The sequence below is a fragment of the Pelmatolapia mariae genome, linkage group LG9, assembly GCF_036321145.2.
Source record: "Pelmatolapia mariae isolate MD_Pm_ZW linkage group LG9, Pm_UMD_F_2, whole genome shotgun sequence".
NCBI lineage: Eukaryota > Metazoa > Chordata > Actinopteri > Cichliformes > Cichlidae > Pelmatolapia > Pelmatolapia mariae.
In genome coordinates, this window is record NC_086235.1 from 11,496,791 (window position 1) to 11,519,893 (window position 23,103).

Below are 23,103 nucleotides of genomic sequence, written 5' to 3' on the forward strand. Positions count from 1 at the left end.
TGAAGTATAAGTAGATGCTGCTAAACAAGGTGAAACATAGCTCAAACAGAAGTTTTTCAGTGAGACTCAGCTTACAGTTTTCAAGATTGTGGATCTACTTCGAAGGAGGTGACGTCTGAGGAGCTTTTAATGGAAATTCACTTAGTGTTTGGAGCAACTGAATGTTTTTTCTCACTGGCTGAGAACAAATATCACAGGAGAAAGTGGTGCAGCTAGAATCCTCTTCGCATTGTTTAAAAAGATGAGCAGTAGAAGAAATTTCGTCCTGCCAATTTAGGTTGCAGTACTTAGTGTTTTTTGAGGGTTTTATTTTTTGTAATATGAAAGGGAAAATGGGCTTGCTGCTTGGTTCAGCTCACTAGTCAAGAAAGCAGCAGAGGATCCACCAAAATAGAAAGAATTTTCAAAACACCCAGCAAATTTCAGTCTGTTTTCTAAACCTCTTTTCCTCATTACTCCAAGAGCCTTAATAGATCTATAAAGCTATCAGGGGAACACATATTCCAAGCTGTGTACTACACGCTATTCAACTGTTAAAACACACACCACTACTTAGATGGAAACCTGTTTCCAAGAAAGGGTTTTCTTGATGCACTCTCAATACAAACTCGGATGTACTTTGTTGCATAATTCAATTCATTCAGAAAGAGTATCAAGTTTTTACTCCACTTTTTGCCCTCCATAGTTTCAGTGAAGTGTGTGTTATTTGAAAGCACCTTAAGGCTCATAATGGTGCACCCACAGAGAATTATCAGCTGACAGTTCTTTAAAAAAATATTATTTTATTTTAAACATCCTTTGGCTCACTGCTTTTCGTTTTAGAGTGTACAACACACTGCTTCATTGGACTTTCCACCATTCTCATTAACAGCATTTCCAGCCAAAAATGAAGTTGTTTAATGAGGGATAGACTTTCCAGTTCAAATAGCTCAAATGAATAAAGTTAGCTGACCAACTTAGTGGAGCATTTAGCTGCGGTACAGACAGACTTTTTACTTATTAGTTAGCGGGTACAAAACTTGCTGTGTGGCCAGAGAGACAGATATAAATGAATATGTTAATGTTGTTCATATGTGCTAGATGTTTAATGAGCTAGCTCTTCCTGAACAAATCGAACATTCTAAATTTATAAGGAAACCATATCAATTTGCATTTACGCGTGATACTGCTGGAAAACAGTATATGTTCTACTGTTTGTCCACTCATAGATCATGGGAACACACATCACCATAGGGCTCTTGTTTAGAATGGATCATTATATAATTTATACACTTAAAACATTATAGTGTGCGTCTGCAGAACCCTCAAGTCTGTGAGGGACTTGAGGGTTACTTTCTTAAATTCTAATGGGTTGAGGAGATGCTGTCTGGTAAATTTGCTGCAAGATAAAACAGACTTAAATTATATCTATTTCTTTATATTTTGCTTCCAAGGAGCCAGATATCCTTTTAATTTTGCCTTTCATAGCCAAAATAAATAAATAAATAGGAACAAACTGCAGTGTGATGCAAATAGTGTAGCCAGAAAACAAAGAGGAAAAGCTCAGGGACCGCATCCTTTTGTAGAATATAATCTGATGCTAAAGAAAGTTGCTTGGAACTATGTTGAAACAAGCTAAGGTATTTAGAAAGTCTGGGTCAAGAAAGAACATATATTGTTGAAAAAAAAGAACTTGGGTATTGAAAGGCAGTTGCCATAAAGAATCCCAGGTGTTGATTACCTGAAGTATAAACTGTGTAAACAGAGGCAAGCTGAACTCTGAATGTGAAGTGAGGAGAGAGGAAGAAAGAGAGAGAAGCTAGTTAACAGCTGCTGCGTATTTGAGCTGACGAATGGTTCTCCATACTATGTGTAACACTCCTCTGCTGGGCTGTTTCTCATATAGCATAACTGCCCCCCACCCCTGTTACACACGCACACACCACCACCACCACCACCACCATCACCTCCCCCGCCTCCCCCATTGCATCCCATTCCAGCCTCAGCAGATACCCTCTGCTCTGTTCACTGCGCAGATCCAGCCCTTCAGTGGACTGTGCCATTTGATCCATGCAGAAGATGATTCACGCTTTGCGATCTGGGAAGTAAGGGCGGCGGAGGAATCCCTCCCTCGCCCCCCTCCTCACCACCTCCCCTCCACATCCATAATTCAGCATTTGCGCTTTCTTCCTCTTCCTCCCCTATTTTTTTTCTCCTTTCCTCTCCTCTGACTGCTATTGCTGCTGCTAAACGTGTTTCCTCCTGTACACCATCCACAAGCTGAAGTATCAGTCATCTGTAAACCGCCCATCTGGAACTCAAGCTGCACAGGTAAGGTGAGAGCAAAACAAAGCGCTTTGCCTTTATAAGCTTCAGAGTTTGTGGTGTGTGAAATGTATGCTGGCTGAATGCATCTTTCAAAGCCTTGTGGATGAGTCGCTTCCCAATTTATTGTTTAATTCACATTTAGTAGCAATTAGATCTTTTTTTCTTCAGGAAGGATTTGGTGACACTGTTGCTATGGTAGCTTAGTAAACCAGCCAAAAGCTAACTATGTAATGGTCTTTAACACATCGGGGGTGGGGGGTACATTAGACATTTCTGGAGCATTACTTGATGGCATACAATAAAGTTTAATGTCCCCTTGCAAGTTACTAATCCCAAACCCCACCACAGACAACCAAACGCAATCATGGTTCCCACAGTCTGCAGGCAGCTCTTCCTTTAGCAACTCATAAAGAGAAACATTGAGATAAACATGTGAATTTGGTTACTGAACTCTTGGTGGAGCTCAAAGGAAACTGCACTGTGTTGCTTTGCCAAACAGAAGCACACTTACTGGCTGAAACCCACTCCTTGGTATTTTATGGTACATCCTGCTTCAGTGGGACTTGACATATATCAACTGTTGATCACAGGAACTGTGGAAAAATGCATCAGAGTTTCTACCTTTTAAAATGGAGCTTTCGTATAAATGTGTTGAAATATGCTGTTGAAGGCACTCAGTTTCTTATTGTCCTTCTTGCTGGTTGTTTTCCTTCAGAATGGGGGATGGTAGGGTGGTGGTGGGGGTGAAAAACAAAGATTTTTATGAAGTTAACTGTTGTACTGCATGACAGATTTTTTAGTGCATTCTTCTCTATTATACTCTCTCTCCCTCACACACACACACAAACACACACAGCAAAATGTGGCGAGAGGTTGATATGCAACCCCAGCCCGAGGGAAGGGAATTGATTTGATACTCTGTGGCATAGCTTTAAGTTGATTTCGTGTTGACTCTCTGTTTTATAATGCAGCCGGTGTAAGACATGCTGCTGGAAAGAGCAAAAGGGAAAACGAAGACAGACAAAGAATGTGTAACATCTCAGTGAGGCTGGCTGTTGATGTGCTCCTACATGAGAAAGTATTGAGGTGCACTGAAGCTGAAGTCTGACGCAAGATTGTCAACACAGCTGGATTTCAAAGAGTCTGGCTCAGAGTGAGATACTGTTGAGATTTTTTTTCAATCGAGTAAGACAACACCCAAACAGTGATGTTTACAGAGTAAAAGAACCCGTGAGAAAGCAGATTTCACCACTTGTTCACCGCAATTGATTTGGACTCTTTCTAGTGTTGGTTTTATGTCATCAAACAGATTCATTTTTTTATTATTTTTTGTGATATTTGTCATGTCAAGGCTTAGTGTGCCGTACGCGGTCATGTTTTTCCACTTCTGGCTAACAGCATTGTTAAAGATTCTCATTTGAATGGGGCACCAGCAGCACTGTGGTTTAAAAAAAGTCCAGTATTTTGCAAATGTATAAATGAAATGGTAAACAGTTTATGTGAACAGTTATATTTGTCTTAAAAAGGTGTCATAAAAATTTAATAGTAGTTAAAAGAATCAAAAACAGAGCATCATCAGTTTTATATCAGATTGGCTGTATTTACATTGATTTAGCCAATGCAAATTTTGTTGTTGTTTTTTTCTCTCAAGCAACAATTTTAGCGATGTCACAACTCTCCTGCTAATCTGTCTTTAAAGAGGTGTTCATGCTGTGCACTTCTAAGAGATCACCTTTAAGTCTCTTTCTGCCACTGATGTCAGGGTGTCAAAGCTAATGTTGCACCTTGTAGATTGTGAGGCTTAATTTTCATTTTGATAGAATATGAATATAAATTCCTGTGGGGGTGTTTGTTTTTTCTTGTTTTGTTTAGTTTTTTGTTTTTGAATGAGTCCTGAATGCATTTATACATCGTGATTAATCTTAAGTTGCCAGAAATAGAACAACCATATTGTTTTCAATGGCGCAATAGCTGCGGCATGAACATATTAGAAACCAAGATTTGGGTGTGCAATATGATAAAGAGTTTCTGTCCCTTGTTTACCAAATCGTTCTATTTTGAGTTCACTGGCTCTCCCTAAGTCATTGCATTGACTACAAGAGATTGCGATCAACCTGTTTTTTTGATTACAGCGATTCCGCAGTGACCGTGTTCATTTCTCTGTTTTGTTTGGTCTTTTTGTCCTTGGATAAAACCAATCCAAGTAAGCAAAACTTTGATATCAGGCAGTTTTCATGAAACTGTATAGGGGTGGGGGGAACAACAGCAAGACAAACAAAGGCAACCCACCCGTTGGTAGTGTGATAACATTAGAACAAGTTCTGCTGACATTTTTCTAATTAATGACGTCTTGTGTCAACAGTGTATCCTTTTAAAACTTGGCTCCTGACAGGACTCCTGAGGGCCGTACAGATTAATGGCTTGGCAAAGTGTGTTGAACCTAAAGTCAGAGTTTCAGCATCATAAAGGCAATTCTGTTTTTACCGTGCTAGATTTCTATGGTAACATCTGTGCTACAGTACTGGGTTCTTTTATTATTATTTTTATTATATATTTTTCATATATCTGCATCACTTGCTCCCCTGACTCATTCTAGGCAGCTCAAGATCAATCCATTTTGTGCAGAAGAAGAGTTCATAAAGCATCAATTGTCCTCTTCTTTGTAGGCATGCGCAGATTGAGGCTTTGGGTTATGCCATGCCAGCGAAGAAACTGGCTGCCATTAACTTGCTTCATAGTGCACAACTCTGGTCTGCTCTTCAGGTCAGGTTATCTATTCAGCTGTCAGCATATGCTTGATTTCATGTATTTTTCCTACCAACTTACCCAAAGCTACTCTTAGTGAACAGAACACTATTGAACTTTTGGTGGCCATCTTTAGATTTTCCACATATAATGCAAAAGACGTTCACAGACACTGTTATGAAACTGTGTGTTTACATTTATCAAAATAGCCTCAGTCTTAGGAAGTCCATACAATACAGCCGAACAAAGGGGGAACTAAATGTATGTCAGATCAGTAAAATAGATACTGTTTGAGGATTACTAACACAATATATAGAACAAATATGTCTAATTGTCAAAAAAACATGAGCTGCATTACCTAATCAGACATTAACAATTATAAAATTGTGACTGTGCGCGATTGTGTACAGCCCAGCAGAGGTTCAGGAAATTTCATTATGCGAATGAAATCATGAAACACAGAAGCTGAGGCATAATTCATTAATAATGAACATAATGCTCCTCTTGTTTGAATAGGGCTATTAGCAACGGATGGTCTGCATCTGGGTTTCAGAGCTAACAGGATTCCATTGTTGCACTTTCCGTATAGCTGTTGATTAAAAATGCCTCCAGCAGATAGGTGGAATTACCCAGCTGCTACCTGATACTGGAATACAATAAGTATAATGGTGCCAATGCTAAATTACTTTCATGCCACAGACTGAACTCTGCTTGACATGAACGACATGAAACTTTAAATGAGAACAAGAATTTCACACTTCTCAAATAGCTTGAAATACGGGGTTGAAAGATCCTTCCAATTTTAAGGCTGCAACATATTTTTATATTTGCTGCTTAAAAATAAACATTAACTTTCAGCAATGCAGTAGCTATATTTAGTCAGCAATGTAGGCAACGCTGATGTTTATCTTCTCTATACAATCATAAAGCTCTGCCTTCTTTGTCTGTCTTCAGTCTGTGCGCGATAGATTTCCTTCAGATGGAAAAGCTGCCAAAATGTCTTTCTACTGACATGTCAAACTGCATTCAGAAGAAACTCAAACCTTTATTCTAACCCCTAGCTGACATCTGCCTCTCTCACTTTTTTTTCTTTAAATGACTTCTACAGGTCTCTTTTAGAAAATAACACTCCGAACCATCAAGAAAATGAATCTCCAAGTGGCTGTACTTTAAGAAGCCTTGTGTTAAAGGCAAACGGATGATTGATCACTGTCTTGCTTTAAGAGTGAGAAAGTTGTGAATACGAGTGGGAACTTCACTCTCTGCGAGCACGATACAAAAGAACATTCTCTTTATTTGCATTTTACCAATTAAAAAGAAGCGTTTCAGTATTTCACATAAAAACTTTTATATTCAAAGTAATGGAGGGGAGAAGACAAAATGTAGTGCAGAGAGTAAGACAATTTAATAAAACTGGAACTTTGAGGGGAAAAATGAAAAGAACAAAGTTAGGAAAGTAAGCGGCTTTGTAATTGTTTTCCACCTTTGAGGTTGTGCTCACTTTAAGAGTTTTTTTTTGTTTTTTAAATGTGTCCCAGGGGGAGCATCATGGCTCCAAATCCTCTTTGTGTGTCTAGGGAAGTGCCCTTTAAAAGATTACTTTGATGGCATTTCTTCATCATTAGTCAGCTGGAAGTGAAAAGATAGAAAACTGTTTGAGAGAGGGGTCTAACAAAGCAACAACAGTTCCGGGCAAATCCGAGATGCTTTCTCTAGTTTGAAAACACCTTCACCAGCTGAGCGTCTGTGATTCATACATCTGTTTGTCTCTATTTTAGAAGCTAGAATCATCTGCTTAGCAATGAGAACAAAGGTATTGTATTTGGTTTTATAACAAAATTTTCACATCTGGAACTTTTCCAGTTCTTTATGACCTTCACCTTATTTTTCATCTGTGTATCGTTTTGTATTTTTGGCCGTGCAAACTGACCTTTACTATTTACCAACACATTCTCATTTCCAAGGCACCAAATAGGATAGCATATGTGAGATATGCATAACGTGTTCTTTTCATCTGTGCCACATGGGTCAAGGCAATATTAGACACTGAGAGCAAATTGTTTGAAATGGTTATTTCTTGTCATACAGATAACCAATATGGTTACAGTATAATAAAAGTCCACAGGAACATATTACAGTGCTCAGAATTTCAAGGCAGCACTGAAAATAAGGATTGAAATGTTGAACTACACATTGTTTGGGTTTAAACTTTAAAAGTTGTCTTGATGCATGCTCAATAATCCAGGTAAGTAAATCCCAAAAGGTTGATTCTGTTCATCTGGACGTAGTGTTTTCAGCATTGAGAAACATTTCGTCACTCATCCAAGTGACTTCTTCAGTCTCAGCTGACTGCAGGTTTCCCCAACCATATAAACGGTATATTTGTACTTTGAAGAAGTCACTTGGATGAGTGACGAAACATTTCTCCCACTGAAAACGCTACGTCCAGATGAATAGAATCAACCTTTTGGGATGAACTTTAAGTTGTGTATAAATACAATAAAGAAACTTGTGTCATTGTAGAATTACATTCTTTCTTTGCTATCTGCAACAGGTACCAAACATTCACAAATATCTAAATATAAATATAGGTTCCATTCTCTGTTGAGATGATTCAGTAATGTTGAGGTCCAAGCTCTGGGGAGGCCAACAAATGACTAATAGTATTTCCACATTGTATTGCATGGTGAATCCAAATCTGACAGTACTTTTGTTTCCATTAATTTTGACAACACCATTGGCTGAAAGGCATCCCTATGACAGAGCCTCCACCATGTCTTTAGATCTGCTGCCACTGCTTTTTAGTCCAGTTCTTGCATACTTTGGTATGCCTTAGCCTTTTTTCAGTGCTTCCCCTTCTTAAGAAGGGATTTTTCCAATTTCCCCAACTTTCTTTAAAGACAAACATCACAATATTGTGAGATATATAAAGTTTCTGGCTTATAGCTCTACATATACCCCCCTAAATTACTACATGTCTACAATACTTATGTAGAAATGTGTCCATTTTAAGGACTGAAACATCTGTTCACACTATTGTCTTTTGGATTAAAATGCCCCGTTTCACAATGATAGCCCTCCACAAAATGCTAAAGTGCATTAACATGTGACTCCAAGGACTCCCAACCAACCTACTGAATGTGACAAGAAAGTGAGACCTAGTTGTGATACAGGCTGTAACCTGTTTGGTCTCATTTCATTGATCCCCAGTGATTCATTCCACATGGGGCATCTCTTGGAATGTGTTTACTTTGATCAATGGGTCCAGTGGGTAAATACAAATGTCTGCTATCTTTTCCCTGCTTCAACTGGTCCATACTAATCTCCTTGTACGTTCAGGTGTTGTTAATATATTGCAAAGATACTGATCAACGAAGAACAGAGAAAAAGTCTTTCTTTCTTTCTTTCTTTTTGAAATGAAAATTATTCTCTCACAAATTTAAGAGAAAACTGGAATGCAGTAAAGCAAAAATGGTTCAAAATGGAAGATCAAAATCACAGTTTAATGCCTCAAGAGGCAGAAATACCTTCATGTGGTCAGTGAAGTGGATGTTGTTTCGAAAAGGTCCAGTTTTTCCACAGCTGATCTGCATAGAGATTGCTCAAAGCAAACTCCACTGTTGTGTTAGGGAAAGAAAATCAAACAAAAAACAGAAAGTGATATATCTATATATATATCATACATACCAGAGAGAGACAAATGTTGTTGTTTCAAGTGTGTCAACATAATAGGATGACAATATATTTGATCCAAGCCAGTTTATGTAATTAACATCACACACACACACACACACACACACACACACACACACACACACACACACACACAGGCATTCAAACATTGTGGTGCATACATTTGTGGATGCGCCCAATCTGTCAAAGTTGTGCTCTGTTTTTGGAGTATCTAAGTTCCTGCTTCAATTCACTGTGGGGATTCCACTCAAAGTGACGGTTTTAACATAGACTCAGGTTTCAAAGCCTAATATCAGACTTTAATGAAATCCCTGAGAAGTTGGATCAATGTAAATACTTCTTTATTATTATAAAATGATGACAAACAAGGTCTGTTTGTAATAATGCAGGAAGTTATTGTAACCTTCCCTCTCTAAAACACTTCAATTAATATCTTGACAAATGAAACTTTCACAATAAAAATAATGTCATTTATTATCCAAAATTTAGGGTTAATGCACAAAAACAGTTGCCTTTTGTATTGAAAGATAAAGACCTTATAGTGTTGGATAGAAACTCCAACAATCAGTTGACTACCTGAGAGCAAACTCTTGGGGACAGTGGCAAGGAAATCTTTCAGGAAGAAACCTCTGGCAGAATTGGGCTCAGGGAGGGGCAGTGATCACCCACAACCAACTGGGGGGTGGTGGGAAAGAGAAAATGATGATCAGATATGGAGAAAGGACAAAACACAGACTGTGGGAGAAATTTAATGACATTCCATCTTTTCACTGATGCATGACATGTGAGTGAAACGATCGGAGTGGATAAGAAATATTCATTGTGGGAGCATCATGGGAAGTCTCCCAGAAGCCTGTAGCAGAATAACAAAGACATGGTTCAGGGCCACCAGATCCAGCTCTAATTACAGTATAAGCTCTATAAAATTGGAAAATTTTAAGCCAAATGTTAAAAGTTAAGAGGATACCTACTTCTGAGAACTCCTAATTGGGAGCTGGTTCCATGGGAGAGAGAGTGCAATCTGACAGTGAAGTGCTCTATTGGGATTTTATGCTTCTATGACAGGGGTGGCAAACTCCAGGCCTCGAGAGCCGGTGTCCTGCAGGTTTTAGATGTGTCCTTGATCCATCACAGCTGATTTAAATTGCTAAATTACCTCCCGACATTTCTTGAAGTTCTCCAGAAGCCCGGTAATGAACTAATCATTTGATTCAGGTGTGTTGACCCAGGCTGTTATCGAAAACCTGCAGGACATCGGCTCTCGAGGCCTGGAGTTTGCCACCCCTGTTCTATGAGATCCTTTACATCAAAATTATGGCAGCATGTTAACATATGAAAAATGTAAGACAAAATTACATATACAATACTGTGCAAAAGTCTATAGCCATTGTTCTTTATATTTATCTGTTCTTTATATTATGTCTATAACATGAAAACATACATATAGACACAATGAAAGGCAAATGTAGAGTTTGAACAGTTTTAATGAGCTTGAAAGTCAATATTTGGTATGATCACCTTTGATCTTCAACATAGTCTGAACTCTCATACGAAAGTGTTTTTGTAATTTCTTTAAGTAATCTTCAAAATTAGACTTCTTGGAGGCCATTAAAAGCTCTTCTTTGTATATTAACTGCCTCTTTGTTCCATTCTCTGCCAAGTTAATCCCACACTGCTTCAATAAATTCAAGGTCCAGGCTCTAGGAAGGCCAATCCATGATTTATAGTAATTCCAGATTATATTGCATGATGAATCTCACTCGCATGGTACTTTTAATTCCACTGAAAACACAATTGGCTGAAAGGTATCCCTATGACAAAGCTTTCACCATGTCTCAAGATCTGCTGCAGATTTTCAGTTCAGTCCTTGCATAATTTGGTATACCTCAGTCTTTTTTCCATACTTTCTTCTTAAGAAGGAATGTGTCTGATTTCCTCAAATTTGCATAAAGGCAAACTGCACAACCTGCTGAGATATATCATGTTTCTGGCTCTACCGATGCCTTGTTTTTGCAAAATTTGATGATGGGGCATGATTATACAAGAGCTTGTATGTGAGGAGAAGGATATTAAAGTCAATCTGGTTTTAACAAGGAGCCAGTGAAGAGAGGCTAATATGGGAGATTATGGGAGAACATGTGAAATTCTTGCAGAATTGACTCACTGGAAAGCACACAAATATAGTATTTTTTTTAAATATACCAAAAAGATGAAGAGGTTGAGCATGCAATATTTAACCTTGCCTCAGAGACATAAAAGCTGCTATGATAGACCTCTGCAGCATTAGGTGGTTTTACGTTCACCGTCGGCATTGCAAATGCTGCGCTGACAAGATCTTTATCTTTATCTCAGTTTAAATCGCTTCCAATTCTAAATTAGCGGTAGGTCTAATAACTACTTTTATGAGTTATTTTCCCCACGTGAAAAAAGTCATTATCCAGTATCAGCACAGTATGACAGCAATAGGAATAAAGGTGCTGTGTATCAGGTCACAGAATTCAATGGACCTACAGGGTAAATGACAAACCTCATTCTGTCTCAAAAATATGGTGGTTTGCAACAAACAGCAATCATATTATGCATGTGACCTAATACAATCATAATCTGGCCTCAGCTGAGTCAGATCTCAATGGGTGACATGGAATGACAACATTTAAGCGCATGAAAGGCCATTGAAACGAACGTGCAATGACTGTGTGACTTGTTAAAGTGACTTGTTAAAGCTGCTCATTTTAACAAGTCACTTTGTCTTGTCTTGCAACATTACTCAACAAGGAGTGAATGTCACTTGCTGCTAAGGCAATTTAACTTGTGTAAAGAGCTCTCGCAGATCGATTTGACTCTTGAAACTAGATGAGCGGCCTACCTTATTTCAAGATATTGACATAAAAAACAAATCATTGCATTTTTAAAGTAGTAAAACTGATTTCACTCAAGAACACACTTTTTATCTTACTGAGGTTGAGCGATTTGCTTTAATTTTTATTGCTTCAAGGATTTAGGGGAACTTCTGCAAACCAGCTAAATCACATTCAAGAAAGGTCTATAAGGTAAATATCCATAGATCTATTTTTAACTCTTAAAATGGATTCAGTGCAACAGAAAAAAAATCCCAAATAGATTTACCATAAGAGATATCTCCTGACAGCTGAAAGATAAACTCACATAAAATCAATATGCTAAGCCTCTTAGCAAGATCTATTAACATAGGGCATTAAATTAGCTGCTATTGTCAGTTACTGAAAAATGTTAGGATGCTAGGAAAGATGTGATATTTATATAGATAGCTTTTAATATTTCATTATTTATTTTTGACAACCAGCCATCAGGTATTTCATGGGACTGTGGCACAAATGGCCTTGAGTAGGTGAAATGAGGGAGGAGGGGGTTGAGTATTCCAGTGTGGAGGTACAGTCTTTAGCCATGACCTATTCTTTTTGGCCAATGGGAAAGAGAAGTGTGCCGGCATGATTAATGGTCATGATTACCTACTCACAAAATGTGGTTTTCTGGCCCAGCAGCTTCACTTTTATGACTTAAACCTGGGGCAAGATGTTTTATCATGCAGGCAAAGCTGCACAAAGTGCATAAGCTACAGAAATGATGTGTGATGATGACCAAACATATCACTGATGAATTGTTTACAGTCATGTGTTTGGCCTAAAAGGTAAAGACTCCTGTGGATTATTACATGTACATTTATGGTGATGTTTACCTAAATCGGCATCAAGAGTTTGCAGCCAGTGGGAAGCTACGCTTCTATTTTGCTCCGTGCTCGTGGGTTCAAAACAAAGAAGAAAAAAAAGACTAATTCAATTACAAATTGTAGTGAGTGGGAAAGTGCTTTGTGGTTTAAACACTTCTAAAATTCCCATCAATGCAGGACCCGAGTCTTCACTCGCTGCCTCATATCGTGAAGAAACTCCAGATCAAAAGAATCCACTGAGCCAGGAGGGATTCACTGATGAAACCAAAAGATAGACTTTGCATTTACCAATCCTGTCATGCGTTTGTGCATTCAGTCAGGCATTACAACCTGAGCATATGCTGGAGCTTGTGGTTTTGTTTGTCCTTGTTTCTGCAGCACTTGTATGCTAAGGAGATACCAGATGATGCTCCCAAATCATTAACCTAAAGATAATTCGTGCTACAAATACCACAGTGGCCCTCATTACAACTCAGCACTACTCCACCTCCACCAAATGATTCTCCATCGTGTCACTAAGCCTCAAAGGTTAGCCCCTCTAAAAGGTTACAGCTCCGTGTGACATTTCCCTTGATGATTTATTTGGCCCTTTCTTGATAAATATCAACTAGGTTGTTGTTGCCATTTCGACTTACTTACTCATTAAGCTATAATAAGTGACTATATCCTATATCAAGTGAACTGTTGAGGAGGAAACCAGGCTCATATTATTAGTCTATAGTATAAATGAGCATGGATCTTGACAGGGGCATGAAGGCTTGCATGTCATTGATCAACCGCTACCAGAATTTCACCAGCATCAAAAGCTTTTACAGCACAGTTCGTGGTAAACTGCAACTGACATAAATATTAAAGTCACATTAATTAGAGGGGGGTAACAGAAACATCAAGTGAAGAAGAAATCTATCAAATGCTAAGTAGTCTAATAATCTTCCATTTGCTTTTTTTGGCTTTAGAGCAAAATTTCTTGTGGCTCCTGCACTGCCATCCATCACTGAGCAGCTGAAAATATGAGAACTGCTGAGGTCATTCCAACAGTACAGACAGAGATTTTTGAAAGTGAGAAAAGCTCAGTTCTTGGCTCAGTAGTGGCTGCCTCACTGGTAATGATCAACAACCTTATCAAACCCTGGAGATATATTGCAGTCATTTTTGTGCTGTGGAACCTTAAAATCTTTGTTATAGAAGTTTAAAAAACTTTAAACTGCCATTATATTGCCTATTTGAAATTTACATGAAGTGCAGCTGCACTTTTTATGGACAAACAGCAGCCCTTTCTCTCAAAGCCTTTGACTGACTATTTTAGCTAAAAAACAAAACAAAACATGTCGGCCTTTTGAGATATCTGATGCTGGCATGCATATTTTTTTTCTTGATCTTGCAAAAAAGGACAAAACTAACAACTCAATATATAGATGTTGGACAGAGATTTTACTATATTGACATTTAAGCAACAAGGCTTTGCTGCTGCTTTCGTTTGTCAATGATTAGATTATAAACAATTATTAGAAATGTAGATTTTTTGGGGATAATTTTGTAAATGCCTTATCAACCATATAAGCAGCATTTTCCTGTATCAAATCGTTCCTTCAAAGCACGCAGTACACCTGAGGTGCTGCAACCAGGACACAGAGGAATGAAATGTGTCACTTCTTCCATATCCATTTCCGTGCAGACTCAGTCATTTCTTTAATGATTGGCAGCTCATGTACTGCTGCCAGGGTTCCCACTGCAACAGCTCAGCATTAGGTTTATATGTCGCAGAGCCACTGGGGCACTGGGGAAGTTTGCTGCCACTATGCATTCAGTGTGAAGCTCCATGCTGTGGTCTCACCCTTACTCCTATGCCAAAGTTTCACTGTACCCTGCTGTTATTTCCTTGAAATATCTCAGTGCTTTCAGCAAAAATATTCTAATAGTGCCCCCCAGCTGAATGGCTCAGACAAGACAGGAGTTGGGGGGTGTTTAGACTGAAGATTAAAAAGATAAGGGTTCCCTGGCTTAAATCCTTGCACTGGGAGGAGTGAATCATATGCTTTTGTGCAAAGAACATGTCCCCAGGCACTGCAGCGGAAATGCTCTGTGGCCTCGAGTGTCGTTGAAATATGTAGTTTTACTAAAGGGCTGAGAAATAAAGTGTATATGTTATTGTGAAACGGGAGCATTCTTCAGAACAAGAATGCACATTCAGCAAACCTTCGCCAGATTAATAAATATTATTGTGCTGGGGTGTTTAATTCTTGAGCTCGTGTTCATGCTCGATTCAGTCAGTGATCCTCTGAGTCACGTTTTTCACAAAGCAGATTAAACCTGCCGAACAAAAGTGTAGGTGAAATCAAAGCTAGGCTCAAATGATGGAATTCATATTCACGCCAGTCAGAGTTAATGTAGCATATATGGTTACTTTAAACGCGTACAAAGCTTTATGGCTTTGGCGAACAAAAAATGCAGTTTCAGCACAATGAACTATAAGCAATCACTGAAAAACTGTAACAGACAAACTGCTGAGTGAACAGAAATTTGTGACAATTAGCACTTTATCAAATCTATTGCACAGAAGCTATTTTCATGAGTGAATATTTTTTTTAAAATGATGCAAGATGATTTCTGCATTGAATAAAGCTTTTATGTAACTGCTTAAGTCCGACTAAACATCCTTTTAGCAGTGCACGCATGCATACTGTAACTTGTCACTCCTTTAAATGACCCCCTCTGTAATGCAGTGGTTAAATCATACCCCATGCACCACTGATCTCTACATATAGGTACATTTGAACACATTGTGTGCTTAACATATGCAATGTGAAGCTCACTGATGTGGAAAAGAAGAAAAAACATGTAGTTCTAATGTAAAGCAACTCACAGTCAATCTTTCCCACGGTGTGTTTATTTTAACCACATTACATGGCTTGTTAAGTCAAATCCTGTAACCGCCTCTTTGCCGTCATAATGCGATCATATCTGTGTTAACATTCATTTGGGGAAACATGTTCATTATGTAAAATGTATACATGAAAGTATTGTAATATACCATAAAGGATTTTCAGGATACCTTGTTAAATCATGCTATGATCCACTGTGTCAACAGCTGCATGCTATAGGGTAACAGCAGGTAAGAAATGACATATCTCAGAAATGTGAATATGTAAGGAACTCAAGCAAAGTAATGAAAAACCTTTCATCCAAGTCTTATTTTTTTCTTTATAACCTATCTTCACCAAAATCTATTTGCATATTTTCTCAACTTTTTGAGAGCTATACTACACTAAGGACAGATTGCATGTCTAGCACAAGGCATTTACAGAAAAACAAGCTCAAATGAGAACCTATGGACTGAATTTAATTTGGAATTTATAGTGTTCTGCACCTGTCTGTGGGAAGAAATGAGAGCAACTAACATGAAATGCATAAAAGTCGCATCTAATGGACAGCAGAGTCCTAATGAGGGCCACTGCGGTGCTTGTAACAGGAATTATCTTTAGGTTAATTATAGAGGCATGTGAGGGTGGGGGTCATCAGAGAGTTGCTTAACAATCAAATGCTGCACAAGCAAACACAAATAGAAGCACAAGCTTTGTTTCATATGGTCAGGCTTTAATGTCTGGATGCACAAAAGCAGAGACACTCCATAAAGCATTTAGTAAATGCAACATATCAGAGGGTCTTGCGGTTTCATCAATGAATCCCTCCAGGCTCCCTTGAATTATTTGTTCAGCAGCTTCTCTGTGATATGAAACAGGCAATCAAGATTCAGATCATGTATTGATGGAGATTTTAGAATTGTTTTAACCTCAGAGCGCTTTCCTGTTCAGTACAATCTGTAATTGAATTAGTCTGTTTTGTTCTCATTTGAACCCACAAGCCCGCAGCAAGATTGAAATTAAGCATCAAACTGGCTAAAAGCTCTTAATTTCAATATATGTAAAATGCTCACATATATACAAATACATAAGGAGTCTTTACCTTTCAGTCTAAACATGCAATATCTGATAATGTTGATACTTTTTTTGTTTTACGTCTGGGCAACATGTTTGCATTGGGTTGCAGTGGGGTTTTTTTTCCCCCCCCCCCAATCTGAAGATCTACAACATAAAACCCGTCTGGCATGTGTTCTGTATCTAGCAATTGACTTGGGCACCACTCAAGTCTTGTTTCCTTTGTTTCTGTCCACAGTTATGAAACATTCAAAACCAAGTTTCTCTGTGTATCCACCCATGGTGCTGAAACACTCAAAGCCCTCTTGCTCACTGTGTCTGTGTGAATGAAAGTGTTGAGCAGTCGCTTCATTTGTCTCTATCCATGGTACTGAAACGTGCTGGTTCAGTCTCTTTGTGTATACACATTTAAATTGAAAAACAGGATAAATCTCATAATTCCAAGAAAAGAAAGAGCATATACTGCATTTATTGGTTTTAATGTAGTGATGTTTTAGGATATGAGCCATTTAGGAAATCCATTTAGGACATGAAGCAAACAAAAGATTTGCTGCTTTTCAGAGCTTGATACCGGTCTAATAATACTCCCAGCTATAAGAAAACTGCCGCTGTGCACGGGGCATCCTATGCAGCCATGTGGGATTTTAAAGAAAATCTGCAAGTTCCACATGCCTCCAGGAAATCAGTCATAAATAAAAAAATTAAAAAAATAAAAAGACTTGATGTGTTTGGCAGCCTGTGCACTTCTTTGGGAAAAAGCCTACCAACATTGGTGGTTTACTGATCAAAGAGTCACCGAAACTACTGATGTATGACAGCAAACGTTGCTGTCAGGGAATGGTGTAGAATCTTTGTTGGTCACAATTTAATAATTATGGATGTCAGCTGACAGAAAAGTCTCTTCTTTGACAGATGTAGGACAGAGAAAACATATTCTACGGGCTGTACTGGGATTTACACCAGTCAGAAACAACACTAAAACCAGCTACCTAATAATGTACTGGTCCCCTCTTCTGCTTTACTCTGACCCTTTGGCTTCAACATGGGGCATCTGGAGATGTCCCATGGTGTCTGGCAAAAATACTCTCACAGCAGATCCTCTGGGTCCTGTGAGTTGTGGGGAGGGGCTTCCATGGATTTTGTTTGTTTTTGTAAATCCCCTAATGGATTGAGATTTGTGGAGTTTGGAGGCTCTGCCAGTACCTTGGACTCTATGTCATGTTCCTTAAGCTGCTAATAAGCTGTTGCTGTAGCGTGGGCCCATTGTAGTGTGAGCCTCTATAATCAGAAAGTGTTGTTATGAGTACGGGTACTTGTTCTAGATTAATGTTTAGGTGGGTGGTACAAGTAGAAAGAATGCCACATTGCATTGTAACATCTTAATGTCATTCACCTAAACTGTAAATGGGTTATTGTATACTGTGGATTATGTGCAATATATACCTTACTAACATGAATGAATGTTAAGTAGGTCTATGTTTTGCAACAGAAATGTCTCATATATTATAAGCAACACAAACAACAAGCACAAATCCAAAGTGGCTTCCAAACTAATAGTTCATAAGTCCCTTCTGTCTAAGCTAAATCCACTCCTGAATGACAAAGAATAACCTAAATTCACATAAAAGACAGCAGCATCCACTTGAAAAACCCTTTCAATGGTACTGATAGCTTAGCCTTAATGAAGCAAAAACCTCTTGACAGGCACAATACTACACAAGACTGAGCACTGCATTCACTTAAATTAATAATTATCTATGAAACCCATATTTAAACCTTTACAATAATAACATTAATACAATGAAACTCAATCATTGCCACTGGTAAAATAACAAAATACAAAAGTTCTTAATAATAATAGAAAAAAGCCTACCTTTTAATAAGTGCTGAGCACAGTGCAGAATAAACTAAATGAAGCTTTATAGCTTCTTTCCAAGTGAAATCTTGACAAAACATTATAAATCACGGCCATTGCCTTTAAATGCTGATACTGCATTTCCCCACTCTGAAACGATTCCTCTGAGGTCTTGGGACGTGGGGTGGAAAATGAATTTGATGACCAAAACTTTAATTATTTGGGCATAAAGTGGAGTCATTGGAAGCGGTCTGTGTCTCAGACTAATGCCTGTGACAAGTATATGAACATGGACGTCAAACTTAGATATGCCTATAATAAACTGCCACTGTCAGGCACAAGGATGTGTTGGTTTTAAGGGGACGTTTTTATTAATACTAGAGTTGTATGAATGTTACATTGATCATATCTAACTAATCAAAGCCATTACACAGAATTGTATTATTGATGGTAAATTATTCATAAATATATGCAGTGAAGTGGTTGTTACTTCAAAATCCAACTTAGCCACCTGAGTAAAACTGAAGCTTGACTTCAGGGACTTCAGGATGTGCATGACGACTCAGAGACAGAGGGTCTTTGTCTGTTTGAATCATTTCCCTGTTGAATGATTGCCCCCTCAAGTCTTTGAGCAGCCTAAATATTCCCCACTTTATTACTCATAATGCACTGCTGATTGTATTACTCATATCTGGGCAGACTGGATTACGGTAAAGCCCTTTGACTCTATCACTGTTGATTTCCCTTGAGGCATTAGAATGAACTTTAATGAATCTCCATTTTTACCAAAACCCTTGCTGTGAGCTACCTTAATTTTGCATGCCACGGGCAATAAATGAGTCAAATGCCCAGACATATTAAATGACTAAAGGTGGCAGGTTTTGACCCAAGTCAGTAATTTCTGATTAAGTTCCATCAAGACAAAGTCCTTAATGGAAAAAAGTTGACAACACAAATTGAAATGTTTCAAGCAGTGACTCTGTGTATTACTTGCCAGTGGGTCATGTTTGGTTTGTTGAACACAAAAAATAAAAGGTTAGGCAAGAATGCAATTAGATTCAGTTTAATTAGAATAACAAGAGAATTTAAAATAACTGGTATACAAATAATGATTACAGCAACCTTTTTGGAAGAAAGATTTAGGCATTTGCTCTTGATATGTTTTGTCATGTTTGTTTGTTTTAATAGTCATTACACATGCTTTAAAGATGTAATTCTGTTATTTTCCATTATAAATAAAATAACTCATAGCAGAAAATTTATTTGCATCAACTTGACTTGTTTGTTTACACCTGTAGATCTGGGTCCTGTTACTTCTTTGCCTTAAAAAAAATGAAAGAAATAAAGCCAAATGTTGCACCATTCCAGATCCTCCCATAACAAATGAGTATATGCCTTACAGCACATATTCAGTTGATATAATATTTATGCCTGATTTATTCCTAGCTGTGGATTGCTGGATGCAATCCCCAAGCTCCCAAACAGCTATCATTCATTATCAAGCACTTTTCTATCATTTATCCTCAGAAAAGAGGAATAATGCATTCAAACCATATCCATTTAACTATTTGCTTATCACTGATGAGGAAAAATTCAAGCTTATTAGACTCAGCTGATTTGGTAAAGAGCACTGGCTGAATTCTTTAAATGTATTATGCAAATGTAGAAATCCAGAACCTAAATCTAATCTAATAGACAGCGGTGACCTGACATTATTCTTCAACATGATGCAACTTTGTTGCAATGTGAGTTAAGATTCAGCACATCTGATGCAGGGATTAAGTCAGCACTGTGTGAACCATCAGTAGCCGCTTCTCCACTGACCTCCACACTGTGCACAAAGGTTATGTCTTAATTGGATAAGCTTCAGCAATGTTATGTACAGTATGTATCTGCAGTCTCGTCCCTGATGTCTTCTGTAGACAACATTTGTTGGATAGTCCTTTGAATGAAATGGGCTTTAAATGCTTGAGTGTTCACCCTGCACTTGTTTGCTAAGAGTGGCAAAGCCTAATCCTTGTTGTCAATTCTGGGATTCTAAAAATATTTTACTGTTGGGTGGATGGATTAAATATGACTTTTGTGACAGCTGTAAAGGCTCTTGTCAAAGACAAAACCAGTAAATGGGTTGTTATTACCAAAGTCAAAGAGCCACAGCAATGGGTAGTCAAAGGGAAACCAGAACACGGCACCATTCATTCTAATCCAAGAACCAGTTTATTTAGATGTAATTGTCTATTTTGAATTCATGTTCTATCTCTCGAGATGCAGCCCCATCACTCTGACCTTGAAACGGTTTGATATCAGACAAATCGTAGAAAAAAAATGTCTGTGATCACCACAAACTAACCATAAATAAGCATAAAATAAAGAATACAGTTTTTATTGTGTGCTGTTGTAAATTCCATCCAACTTGACCTTAAATAAAATGAATACATTATGGTTTGTATTTTTCAGCGATCATGATATTGTCTCATCCCAGTACTCAGGCGCTGACAGTTACAAATTTAAAACCTCACTGTAGCTTGAATAGTCCTGGCATTTTTAAGGTACTTACATTTTAATCTGATAACGTCATGGAAAATAATCATTTTACCAGCTTTGGAGCCCGAGGATGCAGGATTGATTGTTCTTTTTTTAGGCTGCACATTTGTTTATCTCAATGGAGTTGAGACCAGTCATGGTGACAGCATGCCAATTTCAAGATCAATTGTTGGCTCCTTGCCTCCGGTCTTTGCATTGCATTATCATAGTAATGACTTCTTGACCCTCCCCCTTAAAGTCTGCATCTGCAATCCCAGTTGTAGAGACAAATGGTATACCTGAAAGTCATTTGTGGTGTGTAATAGATTATTCTCAACAGGATGTTGTGTATTCTCATATCAAGTGTCATTACTGACCATCCACGGAATGGTTATAATGAGCTGTGAAGGTAGCGGTCTGTCTCCCATTAAATGTGCATATTTTGTTTTTATTACCACTTTAGAGTAACCACTTGCAAGTGCTTGCAGTTTTTCATCTCTAAATGTTACTGTAAGTATGTAGTGTAGGTAGTGTAGGGCACACATTCTAAGGTTCTATTTTAATTTCTAGTTATCCAAAATGTGCCTAAATCAGCTGTCTCATGTGTTCAACTTTCCAAAGCTCGGAATGACTGTTTTCATGCAGAATTGCAAAAAGTTCAAATAGAAACAAGCTGAGAATTTTTAGATTTTCAGACCTTGGCTAAAACATGTACAGTACAAATTACTAACACACTCTCTATGATAATAAAGAAGTAAAACTGAATAGCTGAATACTTACACGTTTGACCTCTTCACCCTTCAGCCAAAATGTTCCCAGTTTGCATCTGGTTGGGAACCTCTGTAGCATATCATTCCCCATCTTTGTCATTTTCTAATTTCCTGTCACTTTTCTACTGCCAGGAATTCATTGATGATGAAAACATTCCCTACAGATCTTCAAAAGACAGAAATTTAATTTCATCCAGGTAAAAATAGTGAAGGTTGCAGAGATCACATGCTCTTTGCCTGCTGTAACTCATCAAATATTGTGCTATTGAGCAAAGCAGAATTCTTACAAAGCTGCAGTGCTTTTACTGGATATTTTGTTAAGTGTTAGTCTGCATCTAAAATTGGTCATTGCTGAAAAGGAATGTGCCTACTCAGCAAACCCTTCCTGGATTTAAAACATCTCAGAGAGCATTTTACAGGGATTTTACTGGGATCTTCTCTATTAAATGTATTCTTCAAATAGACATGTTATATCCTCAGAATAAGTGTTCCACTCAGTCTGGGAGCAGTGCAAACATGCCTATGGTTGTTTTAGATTCAAACCCCTTTACATCACATTACACTTTAGGAATATATATGCTGGCCTTACATGAATTTCAATCGGCACCCAACTATTCAGTTACCCTTTCTGCATGTCACGTACTATGTAGGCGTTGCATTGGAACTATTATAGAAGACTCAGACAGTTTGTATAGTTTGGACAGTTGAAAAAAAAGTGCTGGCTGAGAACAAGGAGAGAGGACCTAATTAGCAAATAAATAAATAAACCAATCCCCCTATTCACAGATGGCTGAAAGGCTGCCATGCTAAATGTCCCTTAGGATAGAAACTTGTCTTTGCTGCCAGGCAGATATTTGGCATTTTAAAAACTGTCACCAAGCCTCATTTGTTTGCATGCCATCCTGTGCTCATATATATATCATACGGCCACTTTACTGTACAACCCTAGCACAATTAAGGTAACTCCGACCCTCACTGGGTGAAGAAAGAAGCAAGTATTTTTATCCTAAGAAATGCACTCAGTATCACAAATGACTCTAAAGAGAAAGCTAAAAATTTATATTCTAGACTGCAGTTTAATGTGCAGGCCAATTTACTACTTACTGTATATAGAGATTGTGGGTTGCTATTACCAGCCAATTGTAGATATAAAAACTTTAAAATGTTTTTTTTTTTCCACATTTAAAAAAAGGTAAATACTGTGAAGCATTCTTACACAGCACTTATTTTCATTCTTTTTTTAAATGAAAAGTTTTATTTTATTGCTTCTTTATGATATTTGCCATATACTCTGTTACTAAATAATCACACCAACACCAATATAGTGTATCACAGTGGAAAAAAAAAATCTGTTATTTTCACAAATTAACTCACTTTTTCAATTGAACACTAATATCTGACAACCAGTGTCCTTGGGTCTGTACTACTTCCTGCTGGGTACAAAAAGTACAATGAAGCTGCATTTTTCCAGCCATCACCTTGTGTCATCTTAAACCAGAAAGACAGGCTGATTGATTTTCCTCTGACAAATCAATGAATTCTTATTCATCCAACCAGGAAGATGTTGCA

At 37.9% G+C, this 23,103-nt stretch overlaps 1 protein-coding gene across 1 annotated transcript in view; it reads left to right on the top strand.

Moving 5' to 3' along the window:
• Positions 1-2,230: 2,230 nt before the first annotated feature.
• LOC134634209 (cadherin-18) overlaps positions 2,231-23,103 on the top strand; it is a 188,239-nt gene continuing 167,366 nt past the window's right edge. Inside the window, exon 1 of the mRNA XM_063483268.1 lies at positions 2,231-2,310. The gene's annotated coding sequence lies outside the window, so the exon portion shown is untranslated. The remainder of the gene's footprint in view (positions 2,311-23,103) is intronic.